The sequence below is a fragment of the Xyrauchen texanus genome, chromosome 34, assembly GCF_025860055.1.
Source record: "Xyrauchen texanus isolate HMW12.3.18 chromosome 34, RBS_HiC_50CHRs, whole genome shotgun sequence".
Classification (NCBI taxonomy): domain Eukaryota; kingdom Metazoa; phylum Chordata; class Actinopteri; order Cypriniformes; family Catostomidae; genus Xyrauchen; species Xyrauchen texanus.
In genome coordinates this window covers 7,962,119-7,977,479 of record NC_068309.1, presented here as the reverse complement: position 1 = coordinate 7,977,479, position 15,361 = coordinate 7,962,119, and the positions used below count along the sequence as shown (strand labels likewise).

Here is a 15,361-nt window from a genome sequence, read left to right as displayed (position 1 = left end):
GCACTTCAGGCTTTCCTCGCCATTGTTTAGTGCAAACAACAAGGCACTGATGTTGGTTGTGGCATACTGCTTCCCGACCTCTAAGGATGCGGTTTTAACAGTAGGCCTATAAGGTGACATTTAGAAACAATAATGTGACCAACAGCATACAATTATCTAAGAATAAAGATGACTGCAAAGAGGGCTTCCTGTGAAATACAGCTTTAAAAATAATGTGAACAACAGCATACAATTATCTGAAATAAATAAGAGCTTTAGCTCTGCACTGCAAAGGACTTGCAATCATTATTCACTTGTGGCCGTTCGCTCCTTAGAGGTACTGTATGACCGTCATCTGCTGTACAATAGAAGTATTGCATGATTGATGTGACTGAATTGTAATAGTTTGAGGAGATACTCCATTCGACCTGCAAAAGAAAAGTTGGGAAACCCTGTCTTAACTCATTAAATTCACTAAATTCAGTTCCTGCATTTGCAGTATGGATATTTCATTTTTTATTTCCAGCAGGTGGTAATAAAGTTAATGTCCAAATTCTGAAAGTAGAACATCAAATAATATCCTTGAAGATCGCTGTTGAAGCCGTTTTTGAAACAAAAAAAAATTGATGAGATTTGTTTTCAATTTTATAAAGGTCATTATAAAGGGCTTATTTTTTTCAGTTATTATTATTATTATTTTTATTGTTATGTTTAAGTCACTACAAAAAGGTCCGGTGTAAGAAGGAGAGAATACATATTTGTATTTGGTATGATTTTTAGACCACTTCGTTATTTTGATTAGATTTTAATTTTTTTAGGTGTAATTTGAATTCAGTAATATTTTTGGTTCAATTATTTTGTGTTTCAATAAATTAATAAATTTTTTTAAATCAATGTCAACCGGTAAAAGTGAAATGAGTGCCAATACAATCACTGTTAAAGCTAGTCAAGATTTGTGTGTCAGTAGATGAAAATGAATAATGATACTTAACTGTACATTAACTACATCCTTATACTGAATCACATTTTCCAAAAAAGGGAACACATCCTGTTTAACAAGGACATTTCAGGTCTTTCAGTTTATTGCAGTCCAATAACACTACCAACTTCTTATGAATGCACTGTCTTTGTTTATATCACTGGTGCTTGATAGGGAATAGACCATATAATAGGACGGAAACGGTGCCGGAGAAGAACCTCCATTGACCTAATAAGTGCCTTGCATACGTGATGTTGCCAAACCCACTTGCGCCTAGATTTAGTACATGCTTGTGCGAAAATACCAACACTTGAGTTAAGGCATTGCACTGCACCTAATGCATGCACGTTCTGCCTTCGCTTTCTGATTTGCATTGTAGGAGAACCCCAGCAAAAACACTTTGTGACAGAATGACAGAGTGTTGTCACTTATGACAACTTTCAGATCAGCATGTCTTCATTGTTCTACAGTAAAAGAAGAAGCTGTCACAAGAGGCCAGCTCAGTGACTGAACCTTTTTAAACAAAGGTTCCTCCCGGCCGCGATGATGAACCGAGCCACTGTTATGTCCGAACCTCATTCTCAGCTCCTCAGTGCAAAATCCTGAATGGACAGACACATTTCCCTCCCTTTATACCCATTTGTCCAAGGATGGGACAAATTCTGTCTGCCAATTTCTCATTGGCCTTTTCTCAAGTTCAGAGATGCGAGAGGCTCTCAAGAGAGACCCCTAGTGTCGCTTCTTCGACACAACATCTCGTTCCCTCCATCAGGGAAGGGAGGTTACAATAGTAACCTAGACAATTTAATCTGTATTGACCCTTTTCTCTAAGTCAGAGTTTATGATCCCAATACATGTATGTGTAGGCCTCTACTATTTATTGTTGTTATTTAGAGAGATTACTCACATCAAATTGATGCATACGTTATGCATAAAATCCTTGACTTTTTTAATTTATTTATATAAATATTAAGCTTTCTCTGTGTGAGTTTCAGATATGGTTGTTATACATGGTTAGTTATTTGTGGTTTGTTTTTCCATTAAAACAATTTGGTGATGAACCTGTGTCACCTTTTTAAGGTGTTTAATTATAAATAGTTTAATACATTTAGTTTTCCTCTCTGATATTTTTCAAAATGTATGTCTTCCTTAACCTACGGCATATATGCTCTCAGTATCTTTGAGTAAATGAATGATGGCAATGACGCAATCGGAAAAGAGCTATACACACACGAGAAACCGTTCGCGTGCGCACGCGATAGTCTCTGTGATTTTTTTTTTTTTTTTTTGCACAGGTCACTTCGGGGGATCCGTAGTATTAACCTTACTTTCGGCACTCTAAAAATATACTGACAATATGGTGCAGTATTGCCATACTGTATATACAATGTGTGCTGGACATACACGTGATTACAATGACCGTATGTAGGGCCATATGAAATCTGTTGTGTTTTTATTAAATTCATTTTTTCTACATTGTGTTTTATTTCAAATTCAAATCACAATTATGGCCAAGTGTGATTATTATACCACAAAAGGATGTGATTTTAATACGCAGGGTTGGGGAGTAGTGAAACACATGTAATGGGATTATGTATTTAAAATACAAAATATAAGTAACTGTATTCCACTACAGTTACAATTTAATTAATTTAAATACTTTGCATTTTATTTTCATTTGTTTAATTTAATATTTAGTCCTTTTCAGATGTAAAACATTTATACATATAAATTAAATGATCCAAAGTGCATTTGAACAGCGGTGAAACACTTTCTCATGATGTGTTACATTCACACGAGCAGACAGAGAAGTAAGTTTGAAGTAAGTTTGGAGCACAAGAAATATAAATAAACCTTGTGTAAATTGTCAGCTTTACGCTAAGCTAAAACGCTATTTCTAGCCATTTTACATGCATCTTGCCAGGCACGATCATATTTTTTTATAAAGAAAATATGTGTTGGATCATAATACATTTTTTCTAGTAAGACCTTAGATATTAGGGCAAAAATCTTATTCCTTATAATAATTTTTTTTATTTTGTCCTGTAAAAATATCTAAACATCCATAAACCAAAATCAATTTGATTTATCTTGTTTTAGAAACAACACTGCATAATATATTTCGGTTTTTCAGAGAATGTATGTTTAACATGTGTATTTTGTCTTACTGTACTGACAGAGTTTTTATAGTCAAAACAAGTGAAAAAAATCTTCTACAGCATGTATTCTGTAATCTTTAGTGGAATACATTTCAAAAGAAACCCTCCCAACTCTGTTAATGAGTAAATGCACCACAATAAATTAAAACCATTTTTCTATTTATATTTTCTATTCAAGATGGTCTTTTTTTAACCTCATGATTTACACTTTAATAAATTTACATAACTGGTGTCTGGTGTGATGTTTAGAAAATTAAACCATACACATGTACATATGACAACTGTGATGTCAATCTTTAAAACAGCAGCAATATTTATTCCTGTGCAGAGGGACTGAGCTTTCACTCAGTTTGATTCATTCTCAGCTGAAGGATATATAACACAGTAGCTGTGGTTATCAGGTATAGAACAGTGGTTATAGGCAAGTTTGGTGGATTAGTTGAGGAAAACTGGGCTTTGAACAAGTGAACAAGCTTTGAAAAGTTACAAACGACAAACTTACTTAACATAAGGATTGAAAATAGTGAGATTATGAATACATATAAATACAGTCATTAAGATGTTTGCATTTTGAATTGTTAGAATTGTATTTATTGTATTTATTGTAGTGTGTCAATGTGTATTTTATCTTTAGAATTTAATTTGACTGCTTGTGAATTAATTTCCTTGCAATATGACCACTAACTCTTAACTCTGCTGCATTTACATTTCTCCGTTTCTATAGGTCACAACTGCAACATTTGTTCCTCTGTTCTGTGCTTCTGGCCTGAGAGGATGAATATAATGGAAACTATAAACATTTCAATGAACTTCACCACAACTTATTCATCTGCCAACCTCACAACATCAGCAGTTTGGCAATATCACATCCTAGAAGCTTGTATGTTTATCTTTAGCTTCATTGTTGGGCTACCTACACACTCCTATAGTATATGGATTATCATCAAAGGAACCAGAAGTAAAATTGCATCAGAGTTCTTCAACCTCAATCTTTCTGTCTTTGAGATAATATTCTCTGTGAATTCTTTGTTCAGTCTATTGATAAAATGGTTTCCGAATCTCAGAACATTAGTACTCTCTTAATTGGCCATAGCCATCACTGGCCGTCCTCTGTTTCAGTGTCTGATGTGTGTTGAGCGTTACCTGGCAGTGATTCATCCTGTAACCTTTCTGAAGTTCAAACCTCTCAGATATAGATTGATCTGTTCCACTACTATTTGGATTGTTAGTTTTGGCTCTTGTTTGTTCTGCATGTTTACTTTTCTCTCACTAACAATTTACATTTATGTATGGTTCTACTTACTACAATTTATACTATTCCTCTCTGTTCAGTTGTTTAGCCTTTTGGCTGTTCTCAGAGCTCTTAAGCAGCCAAGACCAGGAGAGAGAAGGAGAGAGAGAGAGGAGGGAAACCACATGAAGAGAAGAGCATTTTACATCATTCTAATAACCACTGTGAGCATGATTATCACATATGTTCCATATACTATCCTTGGAGTCTTTGCTGTTGTGACACAACAGTATAGTCCAGTTCTCTGGTCAATTAGTTTTATTTGTTTTATGCTGAGTAGTTTTATACAGCCTGTTCTTTATCTGCAGCACCAGACTGGAAAGCTGTCCTGCTTCTGTTCTCTATAAAACCTGCAGATTTTGTTGAGTTACTTATCATTTCACTTGTCATTAACAATTCTTTATTACTGAATGTGAAATTTGAAAAATTACTGTTATTTTTTATTCACTTAATTTAGTTTCCTCTGAATTAAAGTTTATGACACCGAAACATATACGTGTCATTGAATGGTCTGGTTATTTAGGAAGGTCCACCTCAAATGGACTTTTGGTGAAAATCCTTGATTGTCTCATTTATGTACACATATTTGTAATGTCTTTGTATGTTTGTGTATATAAAATGGGGTTTAGTAAATGGTAGTTATTTTGTTTTTCCAGAAAAATTATTTATCTCTAATAAAGTTCACTGACATGATCTTCTGCTGTTGTAGCACATCTAACTCAAGGCTCCATGTATTGTGCATTCTGAGATGCTATTCTGCTCAATAAAATTGTACTGAGTGGTTATCTGAGTTTCCATGATCTTTCTGTCAGCTGACCATTCTATTGACCTCTTTCATCAACAAGCATTTCCGTCCGCAGAACTGCTACTCACTGTATTTTTGTTTTTGGCACCATTCTGAGTAAATTCTAGAGATTGTTGTTTGTGAAAATCCCAGGAGATCAGCAGTTACAGAAATACTGACTTGACCATCTTGCACAAACAATCATGCCACCGTCGGAATCACTGAGATCACTTTTTTTCACATTCTGATGGTTTATGTGAACATTAGCTCCTGGTCAATATCTGTATGATTTTATGCACTGCACTGCTGCCACACAATTGGCTGATTAGATAATCCCATGAATAATTAGGTGTACAGGTGTTCCTAATCAGTGAGTGTATGGTGAACATGAATTTGGGCATTGGTAAGCGTGATCATCCACTAAACATTGGGCACTCATGACTCTAATGAAGGTGAAATTGCATACATGAACAAATATTTAATTTTAAAATATATTTAAAAGTCTGCATGATTGTTTGGAGGTTACAACAGTAACCGAGACATTCCCCTTCTGTCACTCACTCAACGTTGTGTCGATATAGTGATTACATGAACTGCCGATGCAGTTGCAAGCAAGCTGCTGTGTGCATAATAGCAGGTGCATCAGTCTGAACGTAACCTCCCCCAATGCCCCACAAGATATCAGGTAGTTCCCCACACCCTTGAGGGGGGTGGAAGCGACTAAGCTAGCATGGGAGTAGGCCGCTCCAGCCACAGCCTTTTCTCTCTCTGTTTTCTCTCTACAATGAACTTCACCACAACTTATTCATCTGCCAACCTCACAACATCAGCAATTTGGCAATTTGACAACCTGGACGCTCGTATGTTTATCTTTAGCTTCATTTTTGTTCTACCTACACACTATATGGATTATCATCGAAGGAACCAGAAGTAAAATTGAGTTCTTCAACCTCAATCTTTCTGTCTTTGAGATAATATTCTCTGTGAATTCTTTGTTCACTATATTGATAAAATGGTTTCCGAATCTCAGAACATTAGTACATCTCTTATTTGGCCATGGCGTCACTGGCTGTCCTCTGTTTCAGTGTCTGATGTGTGTTGAGCGTTACCTGGCAGTGATTCATCCTGTAACCTTTCTGAAGTTGAAACCTCTCAGATATAGATTGATCTATTCCACTACTATTTGGATTGTTAGTTTTGGCTCTTGAGTAAAGTTTTCTCTCCACAGAGTATTAGATTCGGCTGGGGCCATCTAACGCTATTATACACATTGGGAAAGGTGTTCTTTTCCTTTCCTATTCTTTCAGAGGGAAAAGACCCTGCAGAGACCACATCCTGCCCTAATGGAAGGTAACATGTGTCAATCCTCTGTTTGGAGACAGCGTTCCCATTCCACTGTCCGCCAAAGCAGACAAAGAGCTGCTCAGATCATCTAGTTCTCTGTGTGTGATCCATATAGGTGCTCAAAGCATGCAATGGACACAGCAACGAAAAGACCCTAAAGGGGTCGTGGGAACCTTGGGCACATAGCCCGGTCAGGGTCACAGGGTCACGTGAGAATCTACATGGCCGAACTCCAGGCAAGTGTCGCTGAGAGAAAACGCTTGCAGGTCCCCAACCATCTTGATGGAGGTGAGCGCAGTCAGGAGGGCTGTCTTTAAGGAGAGGGCTTTCAGCTTGACTGACTCTAGCGGTTTAAACGGGGCTCTCCGAAGGCCCAGGAGGACCACGGAGAGATCCCATGAGGGGAAGAGGTGTGGCCTAGGAGGATTCAGCCTGCGGGTGCCTCTGAGGAACCTGATGATCAGGTTGTGCTTCCTCAAGGACTTACCGTCCACCGCGATGTGGTGTGCCGCTATATACATACACCTTCAAGGTGGAGGGGGACAAACGTCACTTCAGGGCAAATAGCTGTCTCATAGAGGGAGCTTTTCCCTGAGTGACCGTGCTTCCACTGCCAGTGGTAGGCCACTTAAATCTTCCGTGGGGCATTGAGAGGCCAGTCATGGAGATCTGAGCGTGGGTGCCAGAAGGAGGTCCTCCAGGGAGGCGCTCTCGTGAGGAGTGTGAGGTCTGAGAACCAAGTCTGGGTGGGCCAGTATGAGGACCATGAGCATGACTTGTTCCTCGCAGCCTCTCCCCCCCTCACGTCATCATGACATGGAACTGATGAAGACGGGAGAGAGAGAGAGAAGAGGACTCTTCCGCCCTCAGGTACGCCACCAAATGGTCCTCCGCAAGCTGGACAGCTTCCTCCAGCAACACTGGACAGTGTCATTGGACCCATTCCGCTGTCCCCTTTGGAAGTCTACGAAAAAGCTGTTCCAGTACCACCTGGTCAATCACTCCACCGACGTCACGGTTCCCCGCCAGCAGCCATTTCCGGCATGCATCTCGGAGCCGTTGGGAGAAAGAAAAGGGGCGGTTGTTTTTTTCAAGCTTCAAGGACCGGAACAGCTGAAGATACTGTTCCGGACTACGACCCACCAGCTTTATAATAGCTTTCTTCAGGTCCGCGTATGTCAGGAGATTAGCCGCCGACATATGTTGGGCAGCAAGCTGGCCTTCCCCGGACAGTAATGGAAAGAGCCTGGCCGCCCACTGATCACGTGGCCAGCCCCAGATCTCCGCTGTTTTTTTCGAATAGATCGACAAAGGCCTCGGCATCATCTTCCGCCATCATCAGCTGGTTGCAGTTGTCTGGGGTCGCGGCCGGGGCTCTCCTGGCCAAGGAGGCTCCGGATTGTGTGCTGGTCCTCTGCTTGTGCCCACAGGATCTCAAAGAACCGTCGGTCCCGTTCTCTGTGCAGCTCGGTGAGGGACTGGAGGATCTCGGCCAACTGGGAGAACTCCATGGGGCGTACTTGGACTTCTTGGGTTTTGGCACCAGTGTAAAAGATTGGAAGAGAAGGAGGACATGGAAGGCGGGTTGCTCCACTCAGGTAATGATTTTTACTGAACACACTGCAGTGCTCACAGCTTCACAATAATGTCTCAAAATAACAACTCTTCAGCTTCACAATAACAACTCTACAGCTTCACGATAGCAACTCTACAGCTTCATGATGGCAACTGTACAGATTCACGATAACAGACTCTCTCTGCCTTCTGCTGGTGGCGTATCCCCTCTCCCCGTGCTCACTGGAATTAGAGACAGGTGTTATAATTTAGCTCAGATGTAAGTGCCCTTACTGCTTTCTCTCTCTCCGGACAGGCACTTGACCACAGCCCCGCTGCCACACCATGATAACGGCGGTCGTAAACGCTAGTTGTGTGACTCAAGGTGTGAGGAAAGACCTCTTTTAAAATGTGGGTACACAGAGCAAACACAAAACAAAAGGGAACACAAGATTTACCTCTCGAGCCTCCAGAGGGGGACAGAGTGGTCTCCAGGGTTCCCGCGGACATCTCGCTCCCTGGGTCGTCCATCTCAGGGGTGCTTAAATAACCTTCCTTTGGGTCCTAGTGCTAGGCCGTGAGGCAGGGGGCATCCGCTTCCTGCAGGGGGCTCTACGCTGGGGCCGAGGACTAGGCTCGGTCTGTGGCCGCCTGGGCCGCCTGGTCCGCCTGGGCTTTTGCCGCTGCAGGGGGACGCCCTCTGCGAGCAGATTGTGTACAGAATCTTGAGCTGTGCTGGGGCAAGACGTGTTGTATCCCTCAGTCTGCTTCTTCGTCGCCAAGAATTGCTGGGCAAAGTCCTCGACAGTGAGGGCATGGCTGTGAGCGGAGCTCCAAACCCAGGAATCAATCATCTAGCCATGAGGGCTCAGGGGAGGGTGGAGAGTTATAGTCCTATCCGACACTCGCGGTGGCCCAGGCAAGCATGGTGGTCAGCTCTGTGTCGGCATCAGAATGGGCAGGCCGACCTGAAGGTGGCAGCCCAGTTGAGTCCTTGGTGTGCGACATCGCCAGCGCCCTCTTCGATGCAGCGATCGAGGACTCATCCTGCTTGTGGGCTCATCTCAGAGCTCGACAGTGGCAAACAAGCGTGCTGAGGAAAGGGAGGTCTGTGGGGCTTTACCCGGCAAGACCGTGCCCATTGAAATACCCAAATCGCCTTCAGTGCCAGCCGAGCCAGCCTCGTACCTGTTGATCGAGGTAACGTACCTTTTAACTGGTTAGTTTACTTCAGAACAGTCTGAAATCAACCCCTTTTCCCTATGTACTGCACTATTTGGCATTCACTGTCTAAATAGTTGAAATATTTTACGGAGAAATAACTCATTTTATGGAGATAAAAATCAATGTACAGTAAACATAGTATATCATAGTTGGAGAAGAATACAATGACAATTGACTGGTCATGAGGACACAGTCATGAAATATGACACAATAAGCCCATCCCTCCATCCATCCTTCCTTCCTCAGATTTTTACATCCCCATTAGTCACCATTTACTTTGAATTCATACTGAAAGCAAGAGCTAATCTTCCCTGATTTAATCTGTGTCTAGAATAATTTAAGTGTCAAAATGTCCACATATGATTTTTTTTTTTTTTCTTTTTCATTCAAATGATAGAAACCACTTCAATACAAGACCATCTTTCATGCTGTAACTCATGTACTTTTAACTTCATTTTGCATATGCATGTTTGCATAAGTTATGTTTTTGTTACATGTTGCATGTGAAGCCATGCTCATATATCCTTGTGACAGCTCGTGAGTCTACAAAAACAACACAATTATTTACATCCAGAGATACTGGCCATTCACTCTTCAGGAGACAATAATAACCCCTTTTTATTTATTTTGTTTTTCTATTAGATATTATGAAAAAGTACCATTGTAATTGGCAGGCATAGTGTAAGGGTTATGGTCAAATTAAATTTAAAAATACAACTGTGGTGTTTTGTTTCTCCAAACATAGGTAACAGTGTCCTTAATCCATTAAAGAAAAACAGGATTGAAAATGAAATTTGAATGATTTTGATCACCATATTTTGAATTAATTCAAGATTGTAATGCAATTTTGGGTAATTTGCAAAATTATAGATTATTGTAACGATGCTGCTGGTAAGGACGAAGACGATGACATGAAGTGTAGAACCCAAGTGCAGTTTTTTTTTTTACAAACATGATACCCAAGAACCCTAACTTTACACATGAACAAAAAAAGAACTTGGCAAGGCTTTGCTTGGAAACAAAACATAAACTTGACTATAGAACCAACATTACACCAACAATACTCAACAAAGGACAATGGCAAAAAAGAAGGCTTAAATACATGACATGAGGGAACATAAACCAATGAACAAACAGAAATCTAAACAAGATAATTAAACAATAAACCAATGAAAACAAGACACATGAAAATGGAGGGAAAAACAGGACATCACATGACTAGGGGAAAACATGACATGAACAGGAAGTAAAATTTTCAAAATAAAAGACTTGGAATCAAGACATGAACAAAAACACATCTAAACATGACAATTATTTTGTAGTTATTATAAAAAAGGATAGTTCTATTCTGATTGGGGTAACAGTTTTTGAAACCACTCTAAAAATATAATAAATGGACACCTGTGAAAACACTTTTAAATGAACCTGTGCTAAATTTGGTAAATATAAACCACCTACAGTTAAACTAATGAACTCTATTGCTTAGAGGAAAAATAGATTCATCTGTTTATTTTAATTAATACGTTGAATGGTAACACTTCATTTGGATGGTCCCAAGTATATATTTAACTGACTATACGTGACTTATCAACTTGCTTGCTATAACTAGTAAACAGTGTTTCAACAAACATTCATTAGACTATCAATAGCCTGTAAATTGATCTCTATTAATGACCTACTTATATTATTGTTGAGAAGATCAGTCTATTAAAAGGTCATTAATAAAGGGATACAAACAGGATACTGAAAGTCTACTGAATGTTTACTGAAACACTGTTTACTAGCTATAGCAAGTCAGTCGATAAGCTGTTATTTTGCTGCTGTTATACAGGCTGTTGATAGTCTACTGAATGTTTGTTGAAACACTGTTTACTAGCTATATTAGGCCAGTTGATAAGTCACTTATAGTCAGTTAAATAGTGACTTATAATCAGTTAAATATCTACTTGGCAGTGGGGATTTCTTTAAGACTGCAAGGGAAGCTCAGCTTCCCCTATAATGTCAAAAAAATAATGGTCAAATATGTACTATTGTGTAAACAATTTATTGACTAAAAATGCGTTAGAACACGTTCATCTCGAAGACGAGTTCGTTCAGAATCAGCTACATTACATATAGCAGGTCGGCTGACTCGATTTACTTCTCATACATTCCCGTAGCGTCAGTGCATTTCCCTGTTGAAGCCGAGCGTCCATTGACTTCAATGGGGCTGCTCTGAACAGTTTTTTTCAGTGCTCCGAAAATAGACGGTCATTGGATAAATGCTGCGATTATGTCCCGCCCACGGACGCTCAGCGTCTCTGGGGGTGAATGAGGAGTGGGCTGGCCCGGACTCCGGGCTTCCGCGTGATGATTGGAGGATCTGTCGAAAGACTGCATCTCCTTTTGATTGACAGCGAATCTGTACTATAAGAAGTTGTAGCGAACACACACACACAAGATGAGACAGTCACAATGTCGGATGAAACTGCTTTATTAAAAGAAAGCAGTGCAGGCGAAAGTACAAAGGGGCAAATCCAGTGAAGAGTTGTCGAGAGAAGCGTAGGGTCAAAAGCCAGGGAATCAAAGTTGAGTAGCGGGAAGGACTAAACAGGGCAGCTAGGGGAACAAGAGAGCTGGCAAGCTAAGGGGTAACGAATCAAAGGGGGGTCAAAACTAGACGAGACTAGCGGGGGGGCAAAGACACGGGAATCTAAATACAATAACCAACACCCGTGAAACGGAAGTGCTGTGGTATTTATAGTGACGAGTGCAGGTGTAAACAATGAACAGGTGATGAGACGAGTGCAGGTGAAACTAATGTGCAGGAGTGCAGATGACGCGAGTGCAGGTGGTCATAATGTTCTGGGGGATTGGAAGCGCGTGAGAAACTCGAGGAAGGGAGATTGCCTACGAGCATGTGAGCGAGGAGAAGCAGAGGAGCGGGGTTCGTGACAGAAGTCACTGAAGCTATTTCACGTTCAGTCCCATCGCAGATTTCTCAAGTGTAGTCGAAAGACAAACTGCTGCAACCTATTTCTTTATATTTGTTTGGCGAAATTGTTAGTCAATTTGTATAATACATTTCACACAATTATACACCACATTCCTTGTTTCAGTTTTACCAAGTTTAATATATTAGAAAATGAGCTTCTCCTCTTTGAAAGACCAGCAGCCGCCACTGCTACTTGGGGCCATCAAAATAAAGTGTTACCCATTGAACATATTACACATGTGTCATTTATCATATTATTGTTACTGCTGTTGCAATCAAATCAATCAAATCAAATCACTTTATTGTCACGCGACCATATACACAAGTGTAACAGTGGGTGAAAGTCTTGTGTGCGGTTCCGAGCAACATAGCAGTCATGACAGTGATGAGACATATACCAATTTACAATAATCAGCATATTTACACAACACAATTTACATATCCAATGTACACATAATTACACAACACAATAATAATATACAATGTACAGTAAACAATACACAATAAAAATACAAAGTAAAAAATATATATACAGTAGTTGTATTGTGAAGAAAATATAATTATGACAGCCTAGTGTGAGATAATAAGATTAATAAAGTGCAGTGCTGGTGTATATTGATCGTGAGAGATCAAGTGTTCAAAAGTCTGATTGCTTGGGGGAAGAAGCTGTCATGTAGTCGGCTGGTGCGGGTCCTGATGCTGCTATACCGTCTGCCTGGTAGCAATGAGAGCAGCCCATGGCTCGGGTGACTGGAGTCTCTGATGATCCTCTGAGCTTTTTTCACACACCGCCTGGTATTTAGGTCCTGGAGGGAGGGAAGCTCACCTCCGATGATGTGTCTGGTAGTTCGCACCACCCTTTGCAGGGCTTTGCGGTTGTGGGCGGTGCTATTGCCGTACTGTGTGGTGATGCAGCCAGTCAGGATGCTCTCTACAGTGCTGGTTTAGCACCGTATAAGGATGTGGTGGTGGTTCATTCCAAACTTCCTCAGCCGTCTCAGGAAGAAGAGGCAATGGTGAGCCTTCTTCACAATGGCCTCAGTGTTGACGGACCATGTGAGTTCCTCAGTGATGTGGACAACGAGGAACTTGAAGCTGCTGACTCTCTCTACCGGTGCTCCATTAATGGTGATGGGGCTCTGTTCTCTGTCTTTCCTCCTGAAGTCCAACACAAGCTCCTTGGTCTTACTGACGTTGAGGGAGAGGTTGTGCTCCTGACACCAGCATATCAGAGTGTTTCATCATTGTCAGTGATCAGACCTACCACCGTCAGCAAACTTAATGATGGCATTGGAGCTATGTGTTGCCACACAGTTATGTGTGTACAGGGAATACAATAGTGGGCTGAGAAAACCACCTGACGTCCATTCTAACCACCTGACGTCTGCCTGACAGGAAAACAAGGATCCAGCTGCACAGCGAGCTGTTTAAGCCCAGAGCCCGGAGTTTCACATCACGCTTGGAGGGTACTATGGTGTTGAATGCTGAGCTGTAGTCTACAAACAGCATTCTCACATATGTGTTCCTTTTTTCCAGGTGGGAAAGAGCAGTGTGTATTGTAGATGCAATGGCATCATCAGTGGAGTAGTTGTTGCGGTAGGCAAACTGAAATGGGTCCAGTGAGATGGGCAGCACAGAGCAGATGTAATCACTGATTAGCCTCTCAAAGCATTTGCTGATGATGGGGGTCAAAGCAACAGGACACCAGTCATTTAAACAAATGATTTTTGATTGCTTTGGTACAGGCACAATGGTGGATGTTTTGAAGCATGTGGGGACTACAGACAAGGAGAGGGACAGGTTGAAAATGTCTGTAAAATCACCAGCCAGTTGGTTCGTGCACACTCTGAATGCCGTCTGGACCCGCGGCTTTACGGATGTTCACCCGTCGGAAGGATCGGGTTACATCCGCAACTGAGACGGAGAGTGAACCAACCTCTGTAGCGTCGGCTGCGGCTGCTCTCTCTGTGAGGGCGGTGTTATTTTCCTAGAAACTAGCATAAAATGTATTTAGCTCGTCCGGGAGAGAGGCAGCGGTGTTCACGGCGGAGTTTTTATTCCCTTTGTAGTCTGTGATGATGTTAATTCCCTGCCACATACTTCTAGAGTCGGTAGTGTTGAACTGTCCTTCAATTTTGTGCCTGTACTGGCATTTGGCTGCTCTGATAGTTTAACGGAGGGCATAACTGGCTTGTTGTTCGCGCATTAAGTGCCGCGCGAATATCGCTATTAACCCATGGTTTCTGGTTGGGTTAGATCCGTATTGTTTTGGTTGGAACAGCGTCCTTTACGCATTTCCTGATGAAACATGTTATGCTATCAGCGTAAACCTCGATGTCGTCATCAGAGGTGGACCAGATCATCTCCCAGTCCGCATGATCATAACAGTCTTGTAGCATAGAGTCTGATTGGTCCGACCAGCACTGCATCATTCTGAGGGTGATTCCAGTTTAAGTTCCTGCCTGTAAGTGTGCAGAAGCAGAACGGAAGAGTGGTCTGATTTGCCAAATGGTGGGCAGGGGAGGAATTTGTAGCCATCCTGGAAACGAGAATAGCAATGGTCCAAAACCCGGGCAACTCGTGTGTTGTAGGTGATATGTTGGTGGTATTTTGGTGTGATAGTTTTCAAATTAGCTTTGTTAAAGTTCCTGTTCACAATGAACACGGTCTCAGAGTGCGCGGTTTCCTGCTCAATTATACTCCCATACAGTTCCTTGAGTGCCCAGTCTGTGTCAGCTTGTGGGGGGATGTACACAGCTGTGATAATGACCACTGTGAATTCCCTCTGTAGCCAGAATGGTCGACACAGAAGCATGAGAAATTCCAGATCTGGAGAGCAGAAAGACTTGATAAAATGTGCATTCCTCTGATCACACCATGATTTGTTGATCATAAAACATACACCACCTCCTCTGCTTGAGTGGTCATTCGCTCTGTCCGCTCGGTGCACGGAGAACCCCACAGGTTTGATGGCTGAGTCTGGAATCTCCACAGACATCCAAGTTTCTGTTTCTCGTCTCTCGTTGGAAAGAGATCCAGAGTTTGAACGATTGCAAGTAGAATATTGGGTAGC

General features: G+C 41.4%; 1 pseudogene; it reads left to right on the top strand.

Moving 5' to 3' along the window:
- The first annotated feature begins 3,900 nt into the window (after positions 1 to 3,900).
- LOC127627353 (G-protein coupled receptor 4-like) lies at positions 3,901 to 4,755 on the top strand (annotated as a pseudogene).
- The last annotated feature ends 10,606 nt before the right edge of the window (positions 4,756 to 15,361 follow it).